The sequence below is a fragment of the Anolis carolinensis genome, chromosome 6 (assembly GCF_035594765.1).
Source record: "Anolis carolinensis isolate JA03-04 chromosome 6, rAnoCar3.1.pri, whole genome shotgun sequence".
Classification (NCBI taxonomy): domain Eukaryota; kingdom Metazoa; phylum Chordata; class Lepidosauria; order Squamata; family Dactyloidae; genus Anolis; species Anolis carolinensis.
Window position 1 is genome coordinate 101,400,610 of NC_085846.1, and position 20,205 is coordinate 101,420,814.

At 39.7% G+C, this 20,205-nt stretch overlaps 1 protein-coding gene across 1 annotated transcript in view; it reads left to right on the top strand.

The window, feature by feature from the left end:
- Nucleotides 1–6,718: 6,718 nt before the first annotated feature.
- Nucleotides 6,719–20,205, top strand: part of jcad (junctional cadherin 5 associated) — a 70,543-nt gene continuing 57,056 nt past the window's right edge. The window contains exon 1 of the mRNA XM_008112374.3: nt 6,719–6,998. The gene's annotated coding sequence lies outside the window, so the exon portion shown is untranslated. The remainder of the gene's footprint in view (nt 6,999–20,205) is intronic.

Below are 20,205 nucleotides of genomic sequence, written 5' to 3' on the forward strand. Positions count from 1 at the left end.
GAAATACTACTGGGTTGATTTCAGATAACCTGGGGAATGGGAATAAAAAGTCCTTAATAATGCTAGGAGTTCCCAGAAAAAAACTTCAGAATGAAGGAAATGTTGTGTGGCTCTCTAAAATAAAATATGTTGATGCAGGGATAACACCTGGTACTTTCAAGGAGGTCCAAAGTCACAGTAAATGGACCACCTTACACAGCTGTCCTTATACAAACTGCCCATTCTGTTGCTACCACAATACACTGGGACATTAGTCTTGCACAAGAATGGACAGTGTTTTTCACCAAGGTGGCCTGATAGGTCAGAAGACTTATAACAACTCCAATTTTTCAAATAACCTGCAAGAACCAATTGCAGCTAGTGTCCAGGAGCTGTTTGTATGTATATATGCCCATGTGTTAAAAACCATGATGTGATGAAGGCTAAAAAAAAAAAAAGTTGCCTATCATGTGATAAGCAGAACTGTAAGATTGTGTAAAATGGCCTTAATTCTGTGTATGCAAAACTTCCTTCATGGAAACACTTCTAGTCAGTAGAAACACCAGGGAAAAATCTGGAGAGCATCTCAGAAAGCCTAGAGTGTATTTTTTGGGGCAAGCTTGTGAAACATAACTAATAGCGTGGATGTACTATCTTCCTAGGAGCGTTTTCCTTTGGCATTACCAATGCTCATGGAATCCACATGTTACAACTCTCTGGACTATTTTCATTTCATTGGAGATGATCTTCTGAACTGACCCTTAGAAAGGAGCTCTCAATGTTCATCTTTATACAGTTTTGAGCTATTGGCTTTTAGAACTATTAGCATTATTATTTCCAGCTGTAGTTACTTTGAATTATCAGGAATACTATGGTTAAGTGAATCTATTTTTCAGGAATGCTTTCTCCCATCTGAGTCATAAGCATCGTGGAAATAAGCACTGAGCAGTCTTAAGCTTGGTCTCATGTTATCAGGCTGATAGAAGAAAGAATCTTCCATTGCCAGGATTCCTTTGTGACCTTGGAAAGAGTAATGCATTCAACAATTTCAGGCACTCTGGAGAGCAATTAATTCCTACTATCAGTTTTCACTGTTCAAGTTTATACTGGGAAGCAAGTTAGACAAAGTGAAGTCCTCCAGATGATTTTAGATGGTGAAATCCCATCAGCCCTAACTAGTATAGCCAACTGTGAAATATGATGGAAACTGCATTGCAGCAAAATGTGGAGGGTTCTATTTTACTCACTCCATCCAAAGACTTAATGCTTAGCAGAGAAAAATCTTTGTTGGAAAATTCTGGTGACATTTGTATTCTTTAAGGGCAAGGAGGAGTAGATAACAGTGTATGTGTTAATGCAGTTCCTTAGTTTTTGTTTGATTTTGAAATGCTGATGTGTCAGTAATCTACTGGGACAAGGAGAGGAGGGAAGGAAGGAAGCATAAAAATAAACTAGCTAATAGAGGGGGAATAGACGTCTCTTGGATAATGAGGAGCCTTGAGCAAGGTATTCTGTTTCTATGTGGCTTCATTCATTATCTGCAATGCTGGGTTATGGACATGTAGTTAAATTTACCCAAGCTGGATAAACTTCATATACTTTGTGTGGTGGGGTCTTGGATGAAATTGTGGCTTCAAGTGTTCAGTGTGAGAACTGGTGGAATCATAAAAAACTGGAGCTTCCAAGTTTTGTTTGGGTTGTGGGAAACTTATAAAAGGCCTGAGTGGAAGCTCGGTTAAATATTTTGGTGCTAAAGTGGTCAAGGGAGGGCTTTCTGTAACAAGGAAATATTTCTTCACTCACCACAGCTGTGGCATCCTGCCTGTTCAACTACAGTCACTATTAGTTTATTTCCAAAAGCTTATTTCAATGTCTGGATCCATTGCAGTCCTTTGTAGTGCTGTCCAGTATCAAGGCCTAGGTTTGATAGAAGCTCTAGAAGATGCGTAAATGGTCTATGAAAGCGGCACCCATTATACATATGTAGTATGGCTAGAATGCTTTCTAACCTGCTGTTCCTGTTCAGTTTCCACAGTTATAACATGATATTTGATGTGCACTGCTTACCCACCTACTTTGATTTTTGAGCAGACGCCCCATAAGCCTCATCTGATTTTAACTCTTGGAGGAGCATCTAGGATGATCTGAATCAGATCCAAGCTAGAAGTCATAATGAGTCTTCTTACTTATCTAGCTCTTTAAAAACATATATGCTAAAAAGAATTAGCCAGGGAAAGTGACAACAAAGATTTTTAAAATCCTCTACCTGTGAAATCTCCCCAGCTTTAAATTTCTCCTCCAAGCCTTTCTGCTCCTTGATTGGAGTAACATATATCATCGCCCCACAACCTGGTAACTATCCAAACATGTTGGAGTACATAATCTTTGGCCAGAAGGACCTAATCCCATGCTTTCTTAAACAGAGTAGGCTGATGTTTGGCTATTGTCCCATGTTTTCTCTAAGTTAGTATTTATAGGGCTTGCTCAAAAGACAAAGAGCTCATTTTCTTTCCATTCACAGTAGCTAGCTGGATTGGTGGCTGAATCTTGCTTGACTACTGGATTGAATAGTATCCCAAACTGCAAAACAGAATAACAGGAGGTACAGAGACACCTGCACAGAGCTCTGTCAGCCAATTCCTTATGCCTGCTCTCTGGGGGCATCTACACTGTAAAATGAATGCTGTTTGATATCACTTTAACTACCATGGCTACGTGCTATGGAATCGTGGGAGATATTTATTTATTTATTTACAGTATTTATATTCCGCCCTTCTCACCCCGAAGGGGACTCAGGGCGGATTACAGTGAACACATATATGGCAAACATTCAGTGCCAACAGACAGACAACATACATTAGACAGACTCAGAGGCATTTTTAACATTTTTCCAGCTTCACGATTCCGGCCACAGGGGGAGCTGTTGCTTCACCATCCAGTAGAGGCTGTACTTCCTCATTCCTTTCCTCGTGTTTTGCTGGCAGTTTTATGGTGTTGTAAATTAGCCTCCCGCATAAAGCATCCCTAAATTTCCCTAATTGACAGATGCAACTGTCTTTCAGGGCTGCATAGGTCAACAGCAAGCCGGGGCTATTAATGGTCGGAGGCTTAACCCGACCCGGGCTTCGAACTCATGACCTCTCGGTCAGTAGTGATTTATAGCAGCTGGTTACTAGCCAGCTGCGCCACAGCCCGGCCCCATAGATTTATGGTGTCTTTAGTCTTCCCTTCCTGCCAACCTAGCAGTTCGAAAACATGCAAATGTGAGTAGATAAATAGGTACCGCTCAGGCAGGAAGGTAACGGCGCTCCATGCAGTCATGCTGGCCACATGACCTTGGAGGTGTCTACGGACAACGCCAGCTCTTTGGCTTAGAAATGGAGATGAGCACCAATCCCCAAAGTCGGTCACGACTGGACTTAACGTCAGGGGAAAACCTTTACCTTTACCTAGTCTTCCCTGCCTAATAGTTTTAGTGCCTCACCAAACTACCATTATCATGATTCCACGGCATTGAGTCATGGAATTAAATTGTTGTCAAACTGCATTAATTTTACAGTGTAGATGCAACCTCTTGTGTCCCAGTATCTGCTGCCTGAAAAATGGGCCTCACACTCATCCAGTGGTGGCCTGGCTATTGAGATGGGAAACAGTCCAAGTGGAAGGGGTGAAACACCTCCTCCCCAGCACTCAGAGGCGGTTCAACCACCAGGCCAACTAGGCAGTTGCCTGTGGCGCCATCTTGTTGGGGGCGCCATCGAGGCAACTCCTGTCTCCTGCGGCCTGCCTCCGCAAGGTATTGAATTGCTTTTTCTGTTGATTTGTTGTAAAACATGATATTTTAGTGCTTAATGTGTAAAATCTTAATGTAATTTGATGTTTAATAGGCTTTTCCTTAATCCCTCCTTATTATCAAACATTTTCGCTTATCCAACGCTTTTATTTTTCAGTGATTGGTTTGGGGGGGGGGCAAAATTCTGTTTGCCTACACTTGAAAAATACCTAGGGCTGGCTCTGCCAGCACTGTAACCCTGGTTCAACTTGTAAAGCTTTCAAATAAAACAAGACAATATGAAACAGATCCCCAATGTCTTCTAGAGTTCTTTCATGGTCCAGTTGTAATAATCTGGAGATGCCACTTCGCCCATGAAGACAACACTAAGCAATGTTTAGTGGAAAAGGGCAAACAGAAGCTCTGACCTGATAGGAATAACATTGTGATATATCCTTAAACAGATTTGTCCTGCGCTTAATTGGAGTGTGCTGTTCGGAGTCACAAAAAAGCTGTACACGTATATATGAGGCTGGTGTTAGCTGAGGATTGGCTCTTCTCCGCCATGTCATTGTCACCAGAGTAAGAGTATTAGTTTTGACACGCTGGCCCAGTTCCAGGGTAGGTAATTACAGGCCATTCAGCCTCCATAAATCCCCCTTGCGGTTTCAGTTGGATTTGCTCTCCTTTGCTCTTGACTCTGGCTGTGCAGCATTCTTGCATCTATGCACTGCTTGTCAGAAAAGAGAAGCTTCCATTTAAAGGGCAAGCAAAATTATGCCTCTCTACAAGTGGTTTTCATATGACTTGTTTATTTATAGATCTGGAGTTTGTAAATGGAAGTCAACTCGGGTGCATTTGTTTCACATGGTGGATTAGAACTGATGTTAGTTTTAGCGTGTAGTTTTATTTCCCAGCCACACAATTCTGTCTTATCTTCAAAAGAGGGCCATTTGTCTTAAATCATTAAGTGATTTTGGGACTTTATTGCATGAAGACACCATTCCACAGCAGTTGTGCAATCATGATATCAAATACATCAAATACAACATGAGCACCTTCATTAACACACTTCATTATCTCAGAAGTACGATTGCAGGAGCATGGATCAGGGAATTGGCGCAAGAAGAGATAGCAGGGCGGAGCAGCCCTATTAGACAAATTAAGTGATGGGAATGTTGTGGGATTAATAGCTTTTGCTAGGTTTTGCTCATCAGTAATAATGTATTAGTTAATTTCAGGAAAGAGGCAGAATGACAATAGGATGCGCATCAACATCAAGCTTTCATGCTCGATTTCCTGCCTCGTGTGATAACGTCCTTTAAGAATTGCTTCTGATGTGTGTATGAAAACACAATGCTATCTCTCTCTGGGAAATATAGTAATATCAGGGACATATATTATCTAAACTGGTTCCAAGCCAGTTTTTCCAGCATTATCTAATCTTTGCTTTGACTTCTGCCTGTAATTATTTGTAGCACACATGGCTGTGTTAAGACATGTTAGCAGATTCCCTGTTATTGCTGTACCTATATTCTAGCAACAAAATGTGGAAACCAAATAGATGCTTTTTAATTCTGGTGCTTTTCAAAGAACAATTTAAGCAACCAGTCAGCAATTGGAGTAATTGACTGGGCTTTATCATCCCTGTTTTGTTCTGGTGCCTCAGTTTCACCTGATCCTTTTTGACCACTTGCAATATGATTACTTGCAGGATTTGTAACATAATTAGGCTTTCTAGGAAATTCTGGCTGGTTTTGCTTTAGATGTTTGTATGCTGGGGGCTGTCTACTAGTTTAAGCTTTCTTTACCTCCAGGTATAGTGTCTACTCGAGTTTCTTCTTAAACTGCTCCTCCTACTGAAAGTTAGAGCTGTGGCTCAGCAATCTAATTAGAGTTCCAGTATTTACTTTCCTTGGTTTCCAGGGATATCACTCAGAAAGGATTGACAAATGTGACAGGAGATGCAAACTGATGGGAGTCTTATGCCTCTTTTAAAAATTTCTTACTAGGATCTAGTTTTTGCCAACCATGTCCTTAATCACATGTTTTGCCTTCTGGCCAGATAGTACCATCCATGTCATGAACAGGTTGCTTGAGCCAGTCTGCAAAAGTCAGGTATGCACAGCCTGGCTTTTAAAAGCTAAGCTATCAAGACCCTACATTTTTTTCCATAAGAATTATGAGGAAGTTTGCAAATTTTGCAAAGGACCTCCCAAATTTGCCAACCTCCATGGCGAAATGGCAGGGCAATCCCAGCACCCTGGCCAGCCGACAGTGACACTTCCCCATCACATGTGATGCTAAAAATTAGTTGTGTGATGAGGTTAAAAGATTATATTGAAAAGGGAATTCAATGAAATTCTCACATATCTCTTGTCAAGAGCCAACTATATAGCTGTTCCATGTGATGATCACAATTTGGACCATCTTGGCAGTGAAGCCTTTCCTCTTCTAATCTAATTTGGTCTCGCTGACCTTGCTCAGCCATTGGGTCTTCTTAGACAGAAGGTTGATAAGATAAATGACTTTATCTGGCCATGAAATTCTTCCTGGTTTAGTTCCCAGACAACCTTTGGTAGGTACTTATAACCGAGCCTTTACAAATATGGATGTAAGAAAATGTTGAATTAATGCTCTATCTGATGTCTGTTTGCACTGACCTGAGAATGGAAGAAGGTGTTATGTGGATATGTGCCAAATATAATACTTCAAATGGACCAATGCTGGAGATGTTCTTCCATAACACATGGTCCTTGCCCTTGATATACAGGTCGGCTCACATGGAGTACATCTGTTCCATCTTCCTTGTGTCACTCTTTGGCCAGAAATTCCACACATGCCTTTTATTTGGGAAAGAGCACACACACACATACGTTATCTTACTCCTCTGGAATTTTACAGTTCTTTAGCATGTTAGTTTAAGCATAATTGCTTTGAGGGGGGTCTCATGAAATGTACCTCTTGACACACACACAAAAGTTCTTTCCAGCAAGCTTCAGGCTGTTCTCTTCTCGTGCAAGGAACTCGGAGCATTAGATTGCAAACGTACCTAATCCATCTCTCCTCCCCCCATGACTAGAAATCCTGCGGTTAAAATAACACAGCCTCTATTCAGAGTGCAAACTTAGAGCCGCTCGCTGGGATTGAAAGACTTCTCCGCAGACGAATCTGCTGGGAGGAGGGTTTATCCGGCTTGTTCTGATCCATGAGTGGAAAGCAAGGTGTTTTCCTGTTTGCTTTCAAGGTAAAGGTTTTCTTCTCTCTCTCTCTCTCTCTGTTTATATGTGTTTATATGTACAAAAGCAGCTAGAAAAAGCCTTGTGTTAATACACTTAACAGTACTTCTGGCAAAGTATTCAGGACTTTGAACTGTTCAACTGATCTGATGCCTATTTCTGTACATTCATCCTGAGTGGACCAGTGAAAGGACACCACATGGATGGAGTCACACCAGGACGTTTGTGACATGTGGAGAAAAAGGATGTGTGTATATGTTTGGGCAACTGTGAAGCTAAGGACAGTGGTAAAATTGGATGTTCTTTGATTGAAATAGTCACAATCACAGCTTGATTATTTTTACTGGTGGAGGGGTATATGTGGAGTGTGGTCACTCTCCAAGTCCATCTGCCACCGGTGCAATTCCTCTGTGCCATGAGCTAAAGCTGTGCCTGACCTGATCACACTAGCTGTGTTTACAGTGTACATCTTAATGCTGTTATAGTAACAAGACAGCCCTGTGTTCTGGAGTATTTCTTTAATGCAATGCTGACGGATAATTGAGCACCTCTTTCAAAGGCACAGTGAGGGTTCATTTTTTATGAAAAACCTCTTTGATACTGAAAGGCAAATTACAAAGCATTGTTGCAAATACCCACTTTCAAAAAACGGTATGCACACACTGTTCAACTGAGTAAATAGTACCTGCTCCCTTTTCCTCCTTTCTGTGCCATACAGATGATGAGAGGGAAATGCTGGACCACATTTTTTCTCTGTGAGTAGAAATTGGTGACACTTTAAAAATATGTTCAGAAAACAAAGTAATTGGTTTGCTAACTTTTGAAGGAGGCTTTATCACAACTGTTATATCCTCATATATCCAATGGGGGAATTAATCCAAATGATGTCTATTGTATATGACATATCATTGTTGTGAATTTTAAAAAACATATCATTTATGGGGGCTCTGATCTCCACCTCAATAAATATACGTATAGATATGATTCCCCTCTTTTCCCCAGAGATCTAAAAACCTCCTTTCAAAATACAGCATTTTTCTTGTGGACATATTGCATAATCCCACCACTCAGATTACATTATTTGATGCTGAGAGAATCAAATTCCACTAGATGGACAACAATTCTTAGTGTGATTGCAACATACTACTTTCTTTGGAGGCAGGAACTTCTTGACTTAAATTATGTTTTAAATTGATGTTTGGTCTAATCCTGCAGATAATTAATATTATTTGTTTAACGTTCATTTCTCAGCTTCCTGAGAAATGAACATCCAAACAAATTTCCAGAAAGAACCCTAACCTTTTTGTTTGGAACATACCTTGTCATAGTTTTCCAAGTATGCCAGCATTACATGTCATTTTGTAAGTGCTTGTGGATTATTCTGATAAGCAATGTCTTTTAGTTTAAGTCTGAACACAGAACTCTGTGTCACTTCAGTGCTGGAGCAACCCAGTTTTCTTTAAGGCTTTGCGCCACCAGCACAGTTACTCCATATTACAGAATTGGGTTTCTTTAACATTTATGTGCCCGATCTTCATTTTTATATTATTTTGCATTTAATTTTAATATATAAAAGCACATAAGTAAACACTTTTAAAATTGAGCAGTAAGCAAGGTATTTTCATGACCCACTCCTACATTCAGTTCATTCTTTTGCAGAAATCCATGTTTGTTGATAGATCTAGAATCTGAAATAATTTCCTCCTCAACTTGTTTTATCCCGTATAGTACCTGAAATAGGCCTTCCCCTTCCTATGCATCACATGAAGATTAATTCACATGTGTAAAATTTGAATGAAGTGTTTTTAAAAAACATAAAACACTGGGCTAACTTAGTGGCAACTAAATTCAGCTAACATGGGCTAGGTCAGTAGTTCTCAACCGTTGGTCCTGCAGTTGTTTTGGACTTCAACTCCCAGAAATCCCAGCCATTTTATCAGCTGTTAGGAATTGTGAGAGTTGAAGTCCAAAACACCTGGAGGACCAAAGGTTGGGAACTACTGGTCTAAGTCAAAGCCACCATACTTGATAGTTTGGGATCAGATACTTTTTGAGTTCAGCCAGCAGTGATGTGCATGGCTGCTTTGTTGGCTCACTGCTGCTTTCTCTTCTTTAAATCTCACCATAATTTGATGGGCATTGAAAGCCTGTGAAGAAAAAGGGCAGCAAGGAGAATAAAGATGTCTCACATACAAGAGCTTCTTAGAACAGCAGATCAGGGGTTTCAGGAGGGAGAAAAGAACATTTTGCTCCACTCTTTCTTGTTTTTTATTGGCACCTCTAAAGGTCTCCTATGTATTTATTTGCATTTATATGCCGCCCTTCCTTCAATGAGGTCAAAGTGGCATTCTTGGTTCCTCGCTCACTTTGCTTCTATCTTCATAGCAGTGCTATAAGTCAAGCTGAGTGCGAGTAACTGGCCCAAGCTCACCCAGAGTTGCATGTCTTGGAGACCTGAGCTTGGATCTCCCAAGTCCCAGTCTAGTACTCTAACCATTACTCCACATTTCCTGCCTCCAAATATTGTGTTTTGATCCCTGACGCCACTCCTTATATGGGAGTAGTAGATCCGCAATAGAGGATGATTGGCAATTGATATCTCTCCTGTTAATGCCCATCTAGACTGAAACCAAAGGTCTCTTTTGAATTTTTGAAAAAAGAGATTTACTTGACTTTCCTGTAATTCTGAAGTATTCCCAGCATTTACAAAGATTGTTTTATTCCCACTCACCAGGTCAGTTTACATTAACACAATCTTTCCCAAATAAATTATACCTATCCATGGCTGGCAAGCTATGTGATCCCAAAATTAGCTAAGACGGTAGATGCCAAGAAGCACAGTATCCGTTTGCAGGAGAGCAGATTCAGCCAGGGAATGAGGAATGCTAGCAATGAAAGAATCTCAAAGCTTAACTCGTATAATATTACCAAAAAACATTAACACTTTGACTACAACTTCTGAATAATAGTCAAAAAGGGCTTAGTGGAAATGGATAGAAATCAGTTTCTAAAATGTTGCCTGAGTCTAGGCATGAGGTCTGATCTGTGGAAAGGGAAGAAGGAAGAACATAAGGGAGGGGAATGAGGGACACCAAGATATATGTAGATATATGTAGATAAAATCAAATCAAAACAAAAGGATCGATACTTCCAGGGACTTTTCTCTTTCTGGAAAAGTCCTTTGTGGGGTTTAAAGGGGCTATTTAGGGTTTAAAGGGTTTATGCAAGATCTCATTTGGAAAATAAAGGTTTATACCTCAGATGGTACCTTTAATGTCTGAACTAAAACTAAAAGGTGGGTTCATTGCCTGACAGATCTGGAAGCCAACAATGACCATTGGTGATAGGATAGTCTCCATCTGTGAAGTCTCCTTCTGTCGACACTAATGCAACAGAGTTACATCATTACACACTGGGATGCATCATCACATTGTCTTATTTTGAGTCCCATACTGGGCTGAAACAGGATAGAAATTAATTAATTAATTAAATACTTAATTCCCATTGAAATCAATAGGGTTGATGCTGTTAATGATTGACTTTAGTCCCACTGATTTAACTTGACTTTATACTCAAGCCTGAATCCAGCCTGTAAATACCGTGTGCTCCCCAAAAATAAGACAGTGTCTTATATTAATTTTTGCTCCCAAAGATGCTCTAGGTCTTATTTTCAGGGGATGTCTTATTTTTCCATGAAGAAGAATTCACATTTATTGTTGAACAAAAAAATTAACATTTATTATATACTACACAGTAGTTGTCATCACAAACCAGCATAACCAGACAAACTCTGAATCCTATCAAGAATTTCTTGTTACTACCATTATTTCCATGTACAACAATCTATGGTATGTACATTTACCAAACCTGCATGCTCTGGTGTTCTGTTCGGCGGGCATGCTTCCAAACACAAATGGTGCTAGGTCTTACTTTCAGGGGAGGCCTTATATTTAGCAACTAAGCAAAACCTATACTAGGTCTTATTTTTTGGGGATGTCTTATTTTAGGGGAAACAGGGTAGAAAGAGCTAGGGCATTTTTTAAAAATGCATCAGCTATCTGCAAATGGCCTCAAGTTGGTGTACAATACAACAGAATAATATAATATCACCCTGTTCCGTTATGGTGCCATAAAAAGAAAACCAAGCAAGAGGATTAATCTTTAATCTACTAAAAGATATGCTATCTTCCATCACATTTGTCAGTGTGCGGAGGTCTCAAACTTGGCACAAAGCTGTTTTGTCAGTCGCCACAATTAATCGTCACTGCCCATATTGCCTGTGTCTCATTTTCCTCTATATGTTTACAACCCAGCCTCCCCATTCTGTGTATATCTTCTCATATACACAACTATAATTTAGGAAAAAATGTTATACATCCCATAAAATCAGCCCATAAAATCTGGTGTCATAATGCATTTGCTAGCTTCAAGCTGCTTACATTTTTATTTCACTAATTTGCTGAGACTCTTGGAGTGCATCTACATCAGGCATGGGCAAATTTTGGCCCTCTGGGTGTTTTGGACTTCAACTCCCACAATTCCTAACAGCCTACCGGCTGTTAGGAATTGTGGGAGTTGAAGTCCAAAACACCCAGAGGGCCAAAATTTGCCCATGCCTGATCTACATTGTAAAATGAATGCAGTTTTATGCCACTTTAACTGCCATGGCTCAATGCTATGGAATCATGGGAGTTGGTGTCACACCAGCACTCTTTGGCAGAGAAGGTTAAATACCTTGCAAAACTACAGCTCCCATGACTCTGTAACATGGAGCCATGGCAGTTAAAACAGTCTCATAGTTCATTTTATAGTGTAGATGCACCCATAGTTGAGAAAGATGCAAAGGGTTCTTCTGACATCAGGACTGGGCAACAGTTATCACGAATCCAACCGGTTGGCAGATGTAACATATCTTTAATGCTGGAAGTAATCATTCTTTGTGTTATGAGAAATGCTACTTTAGCATTTCCCATCTTTGTGGCTAGTAAATCAAGATATTCTGGATGCAGATGGCCACTTGGAGTTCAAATCCTATATATGGTCAGGGCTGCAGGAAAGACGCAGCCTAAATCCAGTGTGTTCAGAACAAAGAAATGTGGTTACGTCTCAGCAGAGAAAGTCCAGCTGATGTCATTTCAACTCCACATAATGGTGCCAAGAATTTTCTCGCTTCCATATCAAGAGTTAATTTGAAATTCGCACACATACTCAGGCATACTCAGAGTCTGCTCATGTGGAAAAATGAACTTTTGTGGAAAATATTTATGGGGAACTGCCAGGGAAGTATTTTATCCTTTTTAAACAGGATTTGGATTACATATGTAGGAAAAACAAGGGTCTTGTGTGACTTTGCTTTCTAATTGATTTACAAAACCATTTTCAAAGTGTCCTTATAGTCTTAATTAGAATCTTTATGAAAATGGTACTTTTGAGTTATGTTCTATGTATTCATTCTCTTGGAACAGTGCTACAGTTCTTTGTAACTAAGAGCTTCCTTAGAAAATAGACTCTTTTGGGTTTGGGCCAAACAATAAGAGCCTTTGGAGGGGAATCCGTGTGCATGGCTTCAACTCATTGTGTTATTGAAGGATGTCAAAGAAAAGTGGTGCTCCACCATCTCACAGCAAAAACCTGTGGTCTGCTGCATAGCTCATGATAGTCACTCTCGCCAAGGAAAGCACTGATTCCCTACCTCCTTCAAAATCCATTGTATTCGTTATTTATTGGTCTAACTGGTCTCCCCAAAGCACTTCACAAAATATGTTCAATAAAACCACAAAGAACATACTTCCAAGCTTCTAATGAGCAGTGACATATTTTATTTCATTTCTTGACTGTGATTCTATATTATCCAATATCCAAACTTTTGGGATATGATATAATAAAGGATTTAATAAGTTTTATATTGATGTCATATTGATGATGCTTTCTATATGAAACATATCAGTGGGTGGGGATGAGATTTAAAAATGTAGCATTGAGGAAACCAGCATATCAATCAAAAATAACTTTGAAATAGAAAACCTGTTTTCTATTTCAAACTATCTTTATTTTATTAGTTCCATATATATTTCTCTGAGGAGGGAATTGTAAAGGTATGAGTGGGTTAAATTCTTGTGCCAGCTAGGCTACTGACCTGAAGGTTGGGCTGCTGACCTGAAGATTAATGGTTCAAATTTGTGAGATGGGGTGAGCTCTAGTCTGTCAGCTCTAGCTTGCGGAGACATGAGAGTAGCCCCCCAGTAGGATGGTAACACATCCGGATGTTCCCTGGGCAACATCTCTGTAGACAACCAATTCTCTCACACCAGAAGCGACTTGCAGTATGTTCTCAAGTCGCTTCTGACACGATTAAAAAAAAAACTAAGCAGGTACTGTGTCTCCTATTCACTAAACATGATTTTGTCCACCAGTGATGTAAAGATCCATGCCACTACAGAAGATATCAGCTGTTAAATCTACATGTGTCCTTGCTTTCATTTCATAATTCATTCATATTTATAGCCACCGAGTTTTGCATTTCTCTTCTGGAGATTCAAGATGTACACTGGAACTCATTTTGTGTGAAGCGAAGCAGGGATAGTATCCTCATTTATGGGAAGGTCCCAAGGATCTCATATATGTAGTCAGAAACTCTGCTTGGATTTCTGTCTTTTTAGCATTCATACTGATTGATATCTGAATTTTTATTTCCACTTGTTTTCTCTCCCTCACTTACACCTTAGTTTCTGATTCAGTTTTTTAAAGGTGGTTTTCCCCAGTAGGTTTTTTCTGTGGAGAAAAGAGTCACTCTGAAATTGGCAGTGAGAGCCAAGCCAACTGGAATCAGAGGGATACCCATCAATTTAAGTCTAAATGCTTTGACAATGAGGGAATCACGGGTTGGGCATTTAGACACATTTTTCTACAATTTAATTTCTGATGTGGAAAGGATTCTTCATCCAAATTGACTATGCGGGCACATTATCCTCATAGGGATGCTTGTAGCCACTGCCTAGTCATCCCGCATGTTCAACCAAGCATCCTGTGATTATGTCAGTGTTGATTATTCGAGCTTTTTGTCTCTCCACTTGCAGCATCTACTGGAAGATCTGTGAGTCCAGAAAAATCATGCCATACAAAGATGGGTAAAGCGCTTTAGGCTTTTTACAGTTGTAGCCATGTGTTACCTCTGTGGACATGTGCAAAGGAAGGCAATGAAGGAACTACTTGAAAATATACTCAGTGTTCTTTTAATGCTATATTTATTTTTAAACACTCGAGGACTCAACTAATGCCTGGCACTAGTTCTCATCTCCTTCTGCACCAGGCTGGCAAAAAGCAACTGCATGTAGGTAGAGCTGGAACATGAATTTAATAGTCCAGAATTCTCCAAGTAATCATGTGGTGCCACAAAGCAAATCTTAAATACTAAAAAGCTCAGAATCATGGTTTCAGTGAAGTCCAGTGAAGATTCATTACCTCAAATCTCTAACAAAACAAAAGCTTATCATGCAGCTAAGTCCAAGGAATATATGCTTAGAGCAGGTGGGCAGGCACCCAGGCCAATAGTATAGATAGACTACATAGATTAAATAATCCCCAATTTGAAAGTGTGCAGGAAGTAGGTAAATTGTGCAGAGATTTGCTAGTTTTTTTAGTTGTTAAGAATACACTCCCAATATGGGTTAGCTGGATATTAGATTTTTTATTTTTTATTTTTTGCTTAGATGATACAGAATTCTAACTTCACACTTGTATACATAGGCAAACTATGAATTTTGTGACCTAAAAACTTGGCAGCAGTTTCTTGATCCATGGCCAAAAAAGTTTTATTTCTCTGTTCCCTATTCAAGTTATCTTGGTGGATCAACATTATTGATTCACATGTATTCAGGTACTGAAATGACTTCTGTATTTATATTTCAGTTTTAACTCTGGAATTTCTATCCATTGGTCTGTTTTCCTTCCCAATGGAGCCATCAACAAGACTTTCAAAGTGACACAAGGCTCTCAATGTGTTCTTATCTATAACAGGACCAGAAACAATTATCTGAAACTAAGACTGCCCCGATGACCTGCTTCAGTTTATCAACTTGGGGTTTAAATAATCTGGGGTCAGGTGACCTTTTTTTAAACCAAATGGCTCCAATCAGTTTTCCAACACCAAATAAAAAAGCAGTGCTAGTTTTTGCCATCTAAGGGCCCTTCCACACAACCATATAACCAAAAATATCAAGGCAGAAAATCCTACAATATCTGCTTTGAACTGGATTATCTGAGTCCACACTGCCATATATTCCAGTTCAAAGAGATAATGTGGGATTTTATTCAGCTGTGTGGAAGGGACCTAAGAGTGGCCAAAGAGAATTGGATGGCGAGGAAGAGATTTAACATTAAACGATTAAAAGATCATTCTCTTTAACCCACCCAAGTACATTGCAACATAAATAATTCAGTACCTAAATATACTGAGATTTAGCCGCTGTCATATATGTCGTTTCCTCTCTGAACATAGTCCAGCTAAACTGAAATCCTTCCCACTGCAACCTTTGCTTGTAAGTCAAATGTTTATTGCTTTTGTACAGTTTTAGTGGCTTCCCATGTTTCGAAAATTTCAGCTACAGTAACCTCCAACATGTCACAGATGAAAACTGGGGCCTGTGTGGCTAAGCAATATTAGAATACGGTAAAATGGCAAAAGTAGGAACACATAAGCTAGGAGAGATCTCAGCAGTTTGCTTTTTGCCAGAGCCTGCAGGGAAGGACAAGATCCCAACTGCTCCTCTCTTTTCCCCCTGTTCACTTTCATTGAGTACAAACATCTTTGGCATTCGCTTTGTGGTAACTGAAGTAAACCAAGGACAAGGGGAAAAAGTAGGAGCAGGAGAGATAAACTGGGACATTTCAAAAAATATTTGAAAAATGGCATGACAGGGATTAATAATGATGAAGGAGCACCTGGTGGTGCAATGGGTTAAACCCTTGTGCCGGCAGGACTGCTGACCAACAAGTTGGGCTGTTCGAATCCGTGGAGAGTGGGTGAGCCTCCTCTGTCAGCTCCAGCTCCCCATGCGGGGACTTGAGAGAAGCCTCCCAAAGGATGGTAAAACATCAAACAACCAGACGTCCCCTGGGCAACGTCCTTGCAGACGACCAATTCTCTCACACCAGAAGCAACTTGCAGTTTTTCAAGTCGCTCCTGACGAGAAAAAAATAATAATGATGACTAATAGTATGATAAAAGAACCAATTTAATAGTGGACTAAATTAAAATAACATCTCCTCATAATGATTCAGGGCATGTCCTCAATCCGAAATTTTTCCTTTTGGCTGCAGAGATCAACTCACTTACCTTTCTTTAAAAATGGGATGGTAGGAGTGGAGAGAAATTATACTAATAAGTGTAATTAGTCAGAATTACAGTTCAGAGAGATAAGACAAAGTCTGATCAGTGGATCTGCTTGACTGTTGGCTGAGCCTTGAACAGCAGGACCTTAATGCTCTTGCTTGGTTGGTATCACCTGTTCATGGAGGGAGAAGTCAGAGGTCACTGTGAGCCAAAGAAGTCCAGCTGGGAACTCCATCAGCCCTCTTCCTTGACAGGACTGCGCCCTTTATACAGTAGAAGGGCTGCCTGCAAAGGAAAAAGACCTCCGCCCTGATCTGCTCCATAGCACATTTTTATCCACACAGTGTGGCTTTCTGTGTTATTCTCTTTACAATCATTGATACCTTCTATGACTATTTTGTTTCTTCAGCCCCTCAAGGTTCACTTCCCGGGGAAGAAGGGAATCACATTACAGCAAGAAAAGCTAAAGTCAACTTGACACAGTCTTTCCAACTGTTGTTTTCAAACTGAGTTGCGTGGGGGACAGAATTAAGTGGAAAACCATCACGACTCTTTATGTATGCATTTTGGTTCATTTTTGATGCATTTTAATTTTTTATGCACATACACTATATATTCAAAGCTGTTTAGAAGAAATGGGAAAAATACTTTAAAAAGCAACAAATACTTTAAAATATAACATGAAAACATTTGTTTAAAATGTTGTCAATCATAATCAGCAGCAGCCTTAAAGGATTAATTTCCCACCCGCTAGTAAAGAAGAGTTTAGTTGTATCAAAAATTTATCTGATTATTGAAGCCATGGAGAAAGGCTATCTAGGTAGGATTTTTTTTGGTATGAGAATCTAATGATGTATGTGCCAAAAAAGAGAAGGCTCTTCAGCCCTACTCAATCTTATTTCTTGTAAATCTCCAGGAATCTCGATCCTGCTAGAATTTAATACATCAACAGAAAATAAGAAAAATCAGATGGAAAGGAGATTCCACCTGAACATTAGGAAGAACTTCCTTACTGTGAGAGCTGTTCAGCAGTGGAACTCTCTGCTTCAGAGTGTGGTGGAGGCTCCTTCTTTGGAGGCTTTTAAGCAGAGGCTGGATGGCCATCTGTCAGGGTTGCTTTGAATGCGATTTTCCTGTTTCTTGGCAGGGGGTTGGACTGGATGGCCCATGAGGTCTCTTCCAATTCTATGATTCTGTAACTTCTAAGAAGTGAGGCACAATATTAGTAATACTTTCCAATATGAAATATATGGCCTATTTTAGTTCACTTCGGTTAAGGATAGGATATCCCACCCCTTTTGCTCCTCTTGCTGAGTTAATTGACATTCCCTAGGAAAGGGGTTTTGATTTGCAGATTGAGCATTCCTTATAATGACTCCCAAAATGCTCTGAATTTTGAAATCCCAGATGGGTGGCTGAGAGAGTGACATCTTTGCTTTCTGGTAATTCAATGTACACAAACTTTGTCCTATGCACAAAATTATTTTAAAATTTTATATAAAACTACATTCAAATAAGTGTGTAGCAAGGATATGAAATATATTGTATGTAGACACTGGTCCCATCTCCCATCTCAATGTGTGTGCATAATATGCAAATATAAGTATTCCAGAATCCCTAGTACTTCAGGTCCCAATAGTTTTGGATAAGCTATGCTCAATCTGAATATTATAAGTATTTCTTAAATTCTACATAATCAGGTGTATACAAAACAAATAAGTGCTGGGTTGATTTTAAAAAAAACAAAACAAAAAACAACTACTCCAGACCAACCAGCCATGTGATTAATTTATTACAAAGTGCTATCTTATAATATATACAGTTGTAAAATTTGCTCTGCCCAGAGCTGCATGACAAAGATTTACACAGTGAGTGTTCAGTTCCAGATGTGTATTATCTCATCATATACATATGTTGTGGGGGAAGAGTGCTTGGACTTGCATCTGTCTTCCTAGCTGAAGAGGCATGACTGGTACTACCAGTTAGTGCTGAAATAAATAATAACCTGTCCAGGGATCTCACAATCAAGCTGTGGGAGGGACTGAGCAAAGCATATGATTTAGGTAGAAACACAGGCAGAATCCACTCATGTGGTATTTCAGTTATGCAACTAATCCTTTTACAGACGTACCAGCTCTTCTGAGTTGGTTTAACCTCCTACTGATACATGGATCATACACATAGAATTACAAAGATGCTTAGACTGTGTAATTATATGTTATCCTCTTTGGTTCACATTTCGCTGTCCATAGTCATTAGATTCTGGAAACTCTTCCCATTTGATCTATATCAGGACAGTGTGGTCCTACCTTTAGGCAGAGCAGAACAGCCTTCTGAAGCAATGGCATGAGCATCAGGGAGTTGGTCAGTGTGTATGAGAATACTTATTTGTCAGTGTGTGTAGGTAAAGGTTTCCCCTTGACATTAAGTCTAGTTGTGTCCAACTCTGGAGGTTCGTGCTCATCTCCATTTCTAAGCCGAAGAGCTGGCGTTGTCCATAGGCACCTCCTAGGTCATGTGACTGGCATGACTGCATGGAGCGCCGTCAGAATGTGTAATACAACATATATTTTAATTCTTTCTTTTATAGTTGACTGGAAATTGATTTTTTGGAAATTCAACTTCTGCCATCCTGAGTTTCACAGCACATGGCTGCCTAGATTGGGGATGAGGGCAATTCTCCAATGAGTTGGGCTAGATTAGTAGGTTCTTTTCCAGGTTCTTTTATAGAAGTGATAGTGTCCTTTAAGGCAAATGGATAGTGTACTTAAAGGCAAATATAATAGCAGAGCATTTCTTTCTTTCACACCCTTTCTATAATAGCACTTTTGGTTATGAATTTTTTTTATGACCAACATTCCACATTACATCGTTGAACTTCTTGCCCATGTTTTCCCTTCTCGGATTATGCAGCTTTATTATTTTGGTGGAATTGTGCAATTATGGGTTTTGGTCAGTTATTGCAAGAATCTTCTCTCTGTGTGTATTTGTGCACATATATATACTTGTACATTGGTGAATCTCCTAGAGGATGTTATTTTCAAGTGCGCCATGAAGTCCTCTATGTCTGTTTGCCAGATGTTGACTGACATAGCCCAACTTGGGAATGGGAAAGGGAAAAAGAGGAAAGTAATACCGATTAACAACATGTGGCTTCCTCAACATAGGAACTGCAGAGGGAGGCCCTACCAATCTGGAGCAGAAGTAGAAAAGCAGAAATATTTGGAGCTATTCAGTTATGAAAAGGTGTGACACAATAACATTTGGAATACACAGCAGCAACAGGAGAGTCACACTGTTGTGTGATTTAAAAATGACCACAGAAGGTACTATGCACTGCTACAGTTGTTCTATACCAGCACTGTTTGATACTCCTGAGAATAAGATATGGGAAGGATTGGGGGTTGGTTATGAGCTTCTGGAGGGTGGGAGAGAAATAAGTTAAAATGGGTGAGTAGCTTGAAACTCATCATCTTATGCGCAATCACCTTTGTATCAGAATAAACATGTTAATGTAAATAGCAGGGCTCTAAGCAGCAGTGGGTGGGTGTGCCGGGGGTGGAATAATGAGCTCTATCTTTCTTGTTCACTCGCTGTCTTCTTGATGGATATCCACCCGCCCAAAGCTCCTATTTGCGCCAGAAGGGAGCCTTTGCTGGTACCAGTTTTGCAAATGAATGACACAAATATATTCATATGAATTCAAGTAACCTACAGACTTGTATGAACCAGTTCTTTAATACCATTAAGTCCCATTCTGATCCAAACAGATAATCCTACACCTCCATCCTTGGTGTAAAACTTATTTCTTTGACTACTGGAAGTTGCAAGGATTTGCAAAGATAATGCCTTAAAAAGATGAGTCAATTCACTCAATCCTTCCC